Genomic DNA, 11,519 nt, shown 5'->3' on the forward strand with positions numbered 1-11,519 from the left:
CGCTGTCCGTGTGGTTGGGTTCCGAATGAAATATAACAAGCAAAGAAGGCTTTGTGGATCCATGCACTCCCTGGAAACCAAGCCACTTTCTTAGTGCCAAACGCTTGCACTTCAGGAGATAACTAGGCATTACATGGGAGAGGAATGCTTTTGTTTTTCAAAAAGCCATAGTGGGGCCTCCTCATTTAAACTAGGGCTGTGGGAAAGAAGAAGAAGAAGAAGAGATTGGATTTGATATCCCGCTTTATCACTACCTGAAGGAGTCTCAAAGCGGCTAACATTCTCCTTTCCCTTCCTCCCCCACAACAAACACTCTGTGAGGTGAGTGGGGCTGAGAGACTTCAAAGAAGTGTGACTAGCCCAAGGTCACCCAGCAGCTGCATGTGGAGGAGCAGAGACGCGAACCCGGTTCCCCAGATTACAAGTCTACCGCTCTTAACCACTACACCACACTGACTCTTAACTACACCAGTGTTAAGTTGTGGGTGAACATATCAGACAACACAGCAATTCTTCAAACAGCTCTTGTTTATTCACAGGCCAGAACAGAAAGGGGGCACCTCTGTGTTATGTCCCTGATCCAGATCACTGCTCCCTTTCTTGGTGTTGCACATCTAGTTAAGCCCTCATGTCCATTCCTTGCATTGTGATCATTGTGCCCAAGGGAGCAATCCAAACCCAAGATCTGCCGGCAGGAGTAGAGTCTGGAACAGACATAAGTCTCCCCTCCTGGCTCAGTCGAAGCTCATTGTCTGAGCTGAAGCTGCAGCGAGTGATGAAAATAGGGCATTCTGGGCTGGTGGGGGTGTCACAGGGCAGGAGAGTTAAGGAGGGGAGAGACTTATCCCTATTCCAAACTTCGTTCAGCTCAGTCACGTGAGCTAGCAACTCAGATGAAGTTACCCTGGCAAAAAGAGTCATGCAATTCAAACTTTTAAGCTTGTTTTTCTTCTTCCAGGCTTGGGCTATCTCAACCGGCAAGTAGACCTGTTCTCAGAGTTTGGAAATGGAACAGATTGTACCGGCATAATTTACCCTGGTGTAAATTACACTGGCTTCCTATAATTTGGATTGATCTTCCCAACTGGAACCAACCCTGCAACTAGAGTGGTCTGATTCAGCAGGGATCTTTGTATGTTCCTATGACTTCAGACCTGTTGTGCTTGGCAGCAGAGGGTTGGTACAAGTCACAATCTTGGCAAATTTTATTTATTTTATTTACAATGTTTTTATAGCGCGCGTTAACAACAAGTCCTGCAGGAGGTCTGCAGATCTTCTTTTTTTTAATCAAACAAAACCATAAATATGAAATACAACATGGACATAAAATCAGAAACAAATTCAGAAACTGCATCAGAAGAAAAAGCAAAGTAAAATCAGTGTGCAGGAGGAATATTGGTGGTACATGGGAAGAAGTCCTCTAATCAGAAGCTAAATGTTTAGAAAGCCCTGGCTTCCTGGCACTCCAGATTCTGACGCTGCCCATGAGATTATGATTTAGGGAGTTGAGTCAGGGTAAGTAAAGGGGAACTTTCCATTCATTTATTTATTACAGAGTTTCCCAAACTTGGATCTCCAACTGTTTTTGGACTACAATTCCCACCCCCCACCCCCCGACCACTGGTCTTGCTAGCTAGGGATGATGGGAGTTGTAGTTCAAAAACAGCTGGAGACCCATTTGTGGGGAACACAGATTTATTACATTTAAGCTCCGTCTTTCCTTTAAGGAGCTCAGGGTAGCATCCATGACTCCCTGTTCCTATTTCCCCCCTTACAACAACCCAGTGAGATTAGGCAGAGAGACAGTAACTGATTCACAGTCACCCAGTGACCTTTAAAACCCAGGTTTTCCCTCTCCAAGTCTGGCCCTCTAAAGGTTAGAGCAGGGGTCGGCAACCTAAGACCCATGGGTCACAGGTGGCCCATGGGGGTCGTTTAACCAGCCCATTGACCCCCGCCACCTGCTCAGTCAGCTCCCGTGCACCACGCTAAACCAGCGCGGAGCAGAGCGGGGACCTCCTTCCACGACGCTGGCCGGCTTCCCATTAGCTCCTGCAGCCAATGGGAAGCTGCACACACCTCCTCTACGCCAGAAATAGCGTTTGCACATGCGTGTGTGCGCATGCACATGCACACACTGTGGCCCACCGCGGCGTCTGTGGGACCATGAACCGGCCCAAGCGACAAAAACTTTGCTGACCCCTGCGTTAGAGCTTTAGCACACTTAGAAAGAAAACCTTGCTGTAATGCTCTAAGCGCCTGGCAGGGAATAGGGTTCTAGTGATTGAGCATAAGGCAGTGTTGTCATTGTCAGACCCAATGTAATAGTGAGGTCTCCTCGAGAAGAAACTGCAACTTTGAGTTCTGAAGTTTTGTGAATATCTGTATTTGTTGATGCAAATTTTGATGGGGCCAGGATATTGGTCAGTTATCAACCCCAAATAGAAATTATCAGCATGTCCTTGTTGAAAGAAGCTTGAGAAGTGAACTATCTAATAACATGTACCTCTGATGAACTGCATCACAAACACAACAATCCTGATTCTATCACACTCAAATGTTTGTGTGTATCAGACTTTGTTGCCTTATATATATATAAACACATACATATGTTATCTAAAATGTTATCTGCTGCTTCAACTACAATAAGAGGCTCATGTGCTTGAGCTTTATTTCAAACTTTTGCTGTGTGTGTTATAGCCCAGCTGAGAGAGTTAATAGGCTGCAGGAAGCCATTCTGGGAACTGAGAAAACAATATTGCTCCCTCTTCTTCCACCCTGGGATCTCAAGGGGCCCATGCCACCGACCAGAAGGGTTCCAGGTTCTTGTTTAGCATGCACCCAGAAAACAAGTTATGTGTGGTGTCAAAAACTGAACTGATTTTATTCCAGCAGGACTGTGAACCAAACTGGCGTAAGTTCAGCTGGTGTAAAGTTACACCAGATGCAAACTCCACTCAGCACTGGGTTTACTGCTGGCTTGAGCTGGCCTAAGCCTGCTGGGGAAAACAAGCTTTCAAAATAGTATTTGAGTTACGCCAGCTGTTTTGCTGGCTTAATTTAAGCTGGGTTCCTACATAATGTGATGAAGCTAGATGGGCTTAGGATCTAGCCTACGTCCCCTCTGATTTACACTGACTTAGCTCTGACTAAGTTGAGGATGCTGGAGTTAAGCCAAATCCACTGGATCCTAGCCTGTTCAAGGTTTGCATAACTTGCTATAGGATGGCTTCCTAAACAACTCTGTTTAACACAGCTCCTTCAATATGAAGAGGATCAAAAGGAATGCCATGAATCGAAGGCAACTGATACACACGTTACGTTCCGGGACACAAAGGAAAGTGGATCCATACATTTTATTTCCAAGAATACATGGAAGCTTTTGCACATGAAGAAGTCTTATGCCTCTGCTGAAATTACACAGGTTTAGGGCAACAGCAAATGCAACCTATTCTTTCATGCTTTGGGCAAGTCACATCACTTTTCCTCCTTATCTATTTCTTATTTGTCTTCATGATCAGTTTGCAGACAGAAAGAATGGCCTGCTGGAAGTTATCACCCAATGCAACATAAAGTATTAAGTTGCCAAAGGTATTCAGTGATGCTAAGGACTGGGTCACAGTAAAAATATCCCGGACTCTCCGCATTGTGCGGCAGCTTGCAGGGTGGATAGTTAGCTCAATGCGAACTCCTCTGAAGATGTGAAATGGCAAGAAACAGACATAGAAGACAGCCAGGAGGACTATGGCCAGCAGACGAGCCTTTTGCTTGTAAGCAGTGCCAGTGTGAGGCCCTCTTGCCAAGGTGTAGATAATCACAGCGTAGCAAAGAGTGACAGTTACCAAAGGCAAGAAGAAAGCAAATGTCGTTAGGAGCCAGTTATACCACCTCACCGTGAACAAGTCTGCAGAGTTAGTAAGATCCTGGCAAATCCATCGGTGGGCGTTTTGTTGAGTCGTAATCACGTGGAATATCGGGCTGGCCAGCAACAGGGAAACAACCCAAACTACAGCACAGGCGGCAACGGCCCATCTCCGTTTCTGAATGGAAAAGCAGTTCATCGGGTAGACAACGACAATAAAACGGAAGAGGCTGTAGCAGGTGAGGAAGAGGATGCTGCTGTACGTGTTGAAGTAAAAGTTGAAGCGGACAAGCTTGCACATGAATTCTCCAAACATCCAGTTTTCTCCACTGGCGTAGTATTGTATCAGGAATGGAAGGCAAGACACATACAGCAGGTCTGTAATGGCCAAGTTTAGCATAATGATAGTGCTGCTTTTCCAGGGCCTCATTTTGAAGACATACACAGAAATGACAATAATGTTCCCAGGAAAGCACACCAGAAAGAGAACGCTATAAATTAGAGGGATATAGATGTCCTGAAATATTGCGCCTTCACCTGTGCAGTTTCCGAAGGCATTCCATGGACTCTGCAAAGAGGAGAAATTAGCCATGCCTCCAGGTTCAGTGCCCACGGTTGTCATATTCAATTCTTTGAGGGGGGAAAGAAAAAGAAGTGGTTTAGATGATAGAGCAAATATAAATTATGCTCAAATCCTCTCCGTAGGGCCATAGAAATAACAACTCAGCTTGACAGCAATCCTATGTTTAGTTGAGGTAAATGTTGCCAAATGTCTGGACTTTCCCAGACATGTCCTCTTTTTCAGAGGTAAAATCACCATCCGGGCAGATTTTTTAAATTTTGCTAAATGTCTGGGTTTTCTGAAAACAGCTGCATGGGCAGCCCCACATATAAAACACTACAATAATCTGAACTGGAGCATCAATAACTGAAAGTAGGTTTTTAATGGCTGAGTGCAACATTTGCCTCAAAAGGCACCTTCCCCTAAAAAAAACCCCAAACCATGGGACAGTCATTTACCAAGGATGGGCAGCAGAAAATCTGGTTGGTCCCTGGTAAATCTGGGCAGCTGGAGGATATGAGGAAGTCATCCTCTCTCTCTGTCTCAGTTTCCCATCTGCTATGCCAGGAACAGGATCCTACAAGTACCGTATTTTTCGCTCTATAACACGCACATAGTTTTTATAATAATAATAATAATAATAATAATAATAATAATAATAATAATAAATTTTATTTATATCCCGCCCTCCCCAGCCGAAGCCGGGCTCAGGGCGGCTAACAACACTAAAACAGTATGACATTATAAAACATTATAAAAATGAATTAAAATCAAAATTGATGGCAACCATAAACTAAAGTTTTGTAAAGATTGCCAGAGGAGGGGGTCAGGCTGCGCCCTGACCAAATGCCAGGTGGAACAGCTCTGTCTTGCAGGCCCTGCGCAAAGATGTCAAGTCCTGCAGGGCCCTTGTCTCTTGTGACAGAGCGTTCCACCAGGTTGGAGCTGCAGCCGAAAAAGCCCTGGCTCTAGTTGAGGCCAGCCTAACCTCTCTGAGGCCTGGGACCCTCAAGGTGTTTTTATTTGAAGATCGTAAGTTCCTCTGTGGGGCATACCAGGAGAGGCGGTCCCGTAGGTACGAGGGCCCTAGGCCGTATAGGGCTTTGAAGGTTAAAACCAGCACCTTAAACCTGATCCTGTACTCCACCGGGAGCCAGTGCAGCTGGTATAGCACCGGATGAATGTGATCTCTAAGCGAAGACCCCGTAAGGAGTCTCGCTGCGGCATTCTGCACCCGCTGGAGTTTCTGGGTCAGTCTCAAGGGCAGCCCCACGTAGAGCGAGTTACAATAATCCAGTCTGGAGGTGACCGTCGCGTGGATCACAGTGGCTAGGTCAGGGCGAGAGAGGTAAGGAGCCAACTGCTTAGCTTGGCGGAGATGAAAAAATGCCGCCTTTGTTATAGCTGCAATCTGCGCCTCCATGGAGAGGGAGGTATCGAAGATTACACCCAAACTCTTAACGGACGGTGCTGGCACTAATTGCACCCCCGCAAGAGATGGGAGTTGCCCCCTCAGTCCCATGTCGTCCCGTCCCAGCCAGAGGACCTCTGTCTTCGAAGGATTTAACTTCAACCGGCTCCCACGTAACCATCCAGCCACAGCCTCCAAGCATCTGATCAGTGTGTCTGGGGCCGAGTCCGGGTGGCCATCCATCAACAAATAGAGTTGGGTGTCATCAGCATACTGATGGCAGCCCAGCCCAAAACTCCGGACAAGCTGGGCGAGGGGGCGCATAAAGATGTTAAAAAGCATCGGGGAGAGTATTGCACCCTGAGGCACACCACACACCAAGGAGTGGCGGGATGACAATTCCCCCCCAAGCGCCACCCTCTGTCCCCGACCAGAGAGAAACGAGCGCAGCCATTGAAGGACTGTGCCCTGGATCCCCACGTCGGCAAGGCAGTGGTCCAGGAGTTCATGATCGACCATGTCAAAGGCTGCTGACAGGTCTAGAAGAATCAGCAGCCCCGACCCGCCTCGATCCAGCTGCCTGCGGAGATCATCTGTTAGGGCGACCAGAGCCGTCTTGGTCCCATGACCAGCGCGGAAGCCGGACTGGAATGGATCCAGAGCTGATGTTTCATCCAGAAACCTACCAAGTTGTTCAGCAACCGCTCTCTCAATCACCTTACCCAGGAATGGAAGATTCGAAACCGGGCGGTAATTGGATAGATCTAAGGGATCTAATGATGTTTTCTTTAAGAGCGGGCGCACCACTGCCTCCTTCAGTTCCCCTGGGAATGTCCCGGTGCCAAGGGACAGATTGATGATATCCCCCAGGGGGGCCCGCACCTCGTCTGGACACGCTCTAATCAGCCAGGACGGGCACGGGTCGAGAGGACAGGTGGTGGGCTTTCCAGCTCGGAGGAGTCTGTCTACATCAGCTGGGGATATCCAGTCAAAGTGGTCCAATACTGAACCCGAGGACAGTCGAGGGGCCTCCAGTTCCTTTATTGTATCCAAATTGGCAGGGAGGTCATGGCGGAGCAACAAGACCTTCTCCGCAAAAAAGCTCGCAAATGCCTCACAGCTGTGTGTCAGATTGTTATTTAAATTTGGCTGTCCTTCGAGGGACGTTAAAGACCGAATTATACTAAATAATTGCGCTGGGCGAGAGCTAGCGGATGCAATGGAGGCCGAGAAGTAGGACTTTTTAGCGGCCTTCACTGCCATCTCGTAGGTTTTCATAAAAACCCTATAAGATGTTCTTGAAGCTCCGTCACGGGCACCCCGCCATACTCGCTCTAGCCGTCTGAGGTCCCGCTTCATTTTCCGGAGCTCCTCAGTAAACCAGGGAGCCCGGTTTCTGCGGGGTCGCAGAGGGCGCTTAGGTGCGATCTCATTGATGGCTGCCAGGAGCTGGGTATTCCAGGCCTCAACAAGCTCAGTCAATGAGTCGCCAGGGGGAGAAAGGTCCCGCAAGGCTTGACGGAATCTATCAGGGTCCATCAGCCTCTGCGGGCGAGCCCAAATTGGCTCGCCACCCAAGCAGGGTGGGGGTGGAACGTCAATCCTGGCTTTCAGAGCATAGTGATCAGACCATGGCACCTTCATCGAAGGAAACATGATCACATCTATACCGACGCCAAAGATCAAATCCAGCGTGTGGCCTGCTTGATGTGTGGGGCCCGAAACAAACTGGGAGAGCCCTAGTGTCTCCATGGAAGACACCAGGTCCAGAGCCTGTGAGGAGGGAGTGGCATCAGCATGGATGTTGAAGTCCCCCAATACCAATAGGTTAGGGAACTCCAAGGCCCAGCCGGCCACCGCCTCCAGCAGGCCTGACAGGGTGGCTGCTGGTGCGCTAGGTGGCCGGTACACCAGCCAGACAGCCAAGCTCACCTCGGAGCCCCACACTAGGCCAACACATTCAATGCCGGGGATCGATGGCGATGGTAGAGCCCTGAAAGAACAATCTTCCCGGATTAATAACGCCACCCCTCCCCCCCCGGCCCACAGTCCGCGACTGGTGAAGGACGGAGAAACCCAGGGGCGCCATCTCTCGTAAGGTAACAGTATCCCCTTCGCGCACCCAGGTCTCAGTCACACATGCCAGGTCAACCCCCTGCGAGGTGAAGAAATCTCGCAGGGTGGCGGTTTTGTTGCCTATAGACCTGGCATTGCACAACACCAGTGACGGAGGTGAGTAGTCCTTGCTCACCCTACCCTCGTCTCTCAGGAAGGGGCGCAGATTGGAAGGGGTACGAGCATATCCGTATCTCGATCCCCTTCGAGGAGGAGGAAAACAAGAAAGAAAATATTGTAAACGAAATAGTGGATATATGATTTTTGTGGTTCATGCTGTGGCCACAGACATGTGATCTGACAGTGAGTTTGGAGTAGCCCAATGCAAAAATCCTGAGCATCCATGTGGATCCATGCTTTGTAACCACGGAGGAGGGAAGGAAGGGGAACCATGGATCCTCTGCTCACGACTGCAGCAGATCCCCCCCGCCACCCACAGGCATTCGCTCCATAACACGCACAGACATTTCCCCTTACTTTCTAGGAGGAAAAAAGTGAGTGTTATGGTGCAAAAAATACGGTACTTTGTGATGATAAAAGATTACAGCAAAATCGAGCCTCACGTTGATCAGCTGTTTTGAAGCATTTTTTACTACAATCTTCAGCAACCAAGCAAGCTTATTTATTTGTTTGTTTATTTAAATATCTATATCACCCTTTGTCCAAGGTTCGCGGGGGCCCGGGTGGGAACACACACAAGTCCCTCTAAAATGAAATGGAACTTCAGAGCAAATGCTTAAGAGCATGCTGCAAAATTAGTTTATTCTGAAATCAACTTTCAAGTCATTCGTCAGCTCGAAATATCCAACAGTGAATATTGAAATTCTACTCACCTTCAAAGCAAATATAGAAACATTTGTGGTTAATTTGGTCCTTCCACCCACCCAATGTCTTTTTTCGGTCATATTTAGGGAGCAGAGATGATTAATTGCCACAAATCTGCTATAGATGTTCCATAACATAACAGTCCAACTGCTTCCAAGGATTTATCACTTACCCAGAGGCAGAGGGGAATTGTTTGAAGGGCCAATTAGAAGGATAATAGACCTTTATGTTCCTAAAATCTGGTTGTCAAATCTGCAATGTGACACCGACCAGGTAGAATCAAGGCAATTTGCGCTGATATATATATATATATATATATATATATATATATATATATAGTCATCATGCTTTATTTAAAAAAGCATTTTACATCAGTTTCTCCCAGTTTCCATAATTTAACAATTACTTTATCTAAAGGTAACTATTTGATATTTCCGGGCTATTTTGAGCCAAACTATAATGGTCTTTCCATCTTCTCGTCTCCTATAGTATAAATAGCACACTGTAAATGAAACCTTTAAAAAGAGAGTTGTCCTCCCCCAGTTGCAGAATTATCCCACCTCTCCAATACTATAAACAGATCCTTATTTACACACAATAAATATCTAAAGTTAGAGAGCAGAGTAATACCAGTTACCTGGGGACTCATTGCCAGCTTCCTTTCCCCTTCCCTTGTTTTGAGCGGAATGTGACAAGCCTCAGCGGCTGAGCAATCCATACAGCCTAATCATATCACTGGGTGGCAACGCAAAAGCCAGGTGCCTCTGCTGCTTTCGCTGCCAGCTGCAATTATAATATACCAATCCAGATTCATGTAAGTTGATAGCTCATGAAAGTGCTCTGTTTGTATGTGGCTGAGGGCTTTATATATATAGCAGCCACTAGACCTGCCCTCTTTGGCATTCTGCTCTGATACCTTTCTCACTGTTTGCAGCCTTTAGGTTCAGGAGGGGTGTGACTCCGAGGACTAAGGAGCTAATCACTGAAGAAATGTTGGAGGGTATGGAGTTATGCAGCTGCCAAGCCAAGGAGATAAGTAACTATGCAACCTTAACAAGGCATCTGAAGGCAGCTCTGTATATGGAATTTTTTAAATGTTTAATGTTTTTATATGAGTTGGAAGCTGCCCAGCGCAGCTGGAGCAACCCAAGTCAGATGGGTGGGGTATAAATAATAAAATCATCATCATCATGGAATAGGACGTCCCTGTTTTCATTGGAGAAATGTTGGAGGGTATGGATCCCATAACCTCCAACATTTTTCCAATGAAGATAGGGACGTCCTATTTATTTATTTATTTATTTATTTATCCATCCATCCATCCATCTGACTAGATTGCTCCAGCCACTCTGGGTGGCTTCCAACATATAAATAAAAACATAATAAAAACATTAAGCATTAAAAAATATTCCATATACAGGGCTGCCTTCAGGAGCCCTTTAAAGGTTGTATAGTTACTTATCTCCTTGGCTTGGGGGTCCGATAACTCCATAGCCTCCAACATTTCTCTGATGAAAATACGGACATCCTAAGGAAAAGTGGGACATTCCGGGATCAAATCAGAAACTGAGATGGCTTCACTAAATCAGGGGTGTCCCTGGAAAATAGGGACACATGAGGGGTCCGGGACCCTTGGTCTGAACCGCAATGACTCTCGTGGGTTCACTCTCAAATCCAGGAGCAGGAGGCAAACAAACAGTAATCTCTCTGTTGCAATTAGTGACTCTACAGCTATGCATAGCTTTCAATTATGGGCTGTTTCTTATTCATATGCCATGCATTTTGATAAGTTGTTGTATGGCAGTGGTGCTGATGAACAAAGCATATTGCCCATTCCTAGGTGTGCTTACTTAGAAGCAGATTCCTCATGTAAGAAAAAAATGAATTTGGGAAAATAACTCATGATTTTGCAATGAAAAGGGCTAGGAAAATAAAGCTTTAGAGTGACTTATCTATTTATGAAATGTTTGCAGTTGCATTGGTCCAGGGAAGGGGGAGAAAATCAACATCACCAGACAGACAAATCACAATACCCTTAGGCATGCAAATTAGTACTTGGTGATGGGCTGTGTGGAAGAGGAAACTTTGACATGTGAACCTTGTCATGCACCGATCAAATGCCCTTCTTCCACACAGATATTAGGGATACAAAAGCCCCATTTTCCTGTCCAATTTCTCACTGTAGTCTAATTCTTAACTTAAAGGCTCCCTTAGGCATGAGAGCAGGATGACATCACAAAATCTTTCCCAGCATGTTTTGGTTGCCTGTTCTATTGCTCACACCTGTCGTTTGCTGCAAAGATTTGGGTACCCAGATTGAGGCCAATCTAGAAGTAGATTGAGTGCACCTGCAATTCCCATGCTCAGCTCTGTCTGGCAGGGAATGCTAGCACAACCCAAAGGAAAGGACTAGGTGTGAACATTTTCCAGAGCACTGGAAGCCACTGGGATTAGCAGGTAAGTTCAAGTTTTACTGAAAATGGTGGGAGATAGTTTGTCTCATGCAGAAAACACCGATTGCAAGCAATTGATTCTATGTGTTGCACCTCACCATACATTTAAAGCACATTTAAAGTGCCCCCCCAAGTCCTAGGAACTATAGTTTTGTTAAGGGTGAGGGCTAAACTACAGTTCTTGTGGCAGGATGTGCTTTGTGTAGCCAAAGCATAAACGTCATGCTCATAGGGAGAAGCATTTTCAGAAAAAGATACGTAAGCCTCCATATAAGCTTTGGTGGGTGTATT

At 46.5% G+C, this 11,519-nt stretch overlaps 1 pseudogene across 1 annotated transcript; it reads right to left on the reverse strand.

The window, feature by feature from the left end:
- Window positions 1-3,389: 3,389 nt before the first annotated feature.
- On the reverse strand, window positions 3,390-9,447 carry LOC307214241 (2-oxoglutarate receptor 1 pseudogene; annotated as a pseudogene). Its single transcript, XR_013844011.1, has 2 exons — window positions 9,413-9,447; window positions 3,390-4,492 (listed from the first exon to the last, which is right to left on the reverse strand). The product of XR_013844011.1 is annotated as a 2-oxoglutarate receptor 1 pseudogene (transcript).
- Between the last annotated feature and the right edge of the window lie 2,072 nt (window positions 9,448-11,519).

This window comes from Podarcis cretensis (genome assembly GCF_951804945.1).
Source record: "Podarcis cretensis genome assembly, chromosome: 4".
Classification (NCBI taxonomy): Eukaryota; Metazoa; Chordata; class Lepidosauria; order Squamata; family Lacertidae; genus Podarcis; species Podarcis cretensis.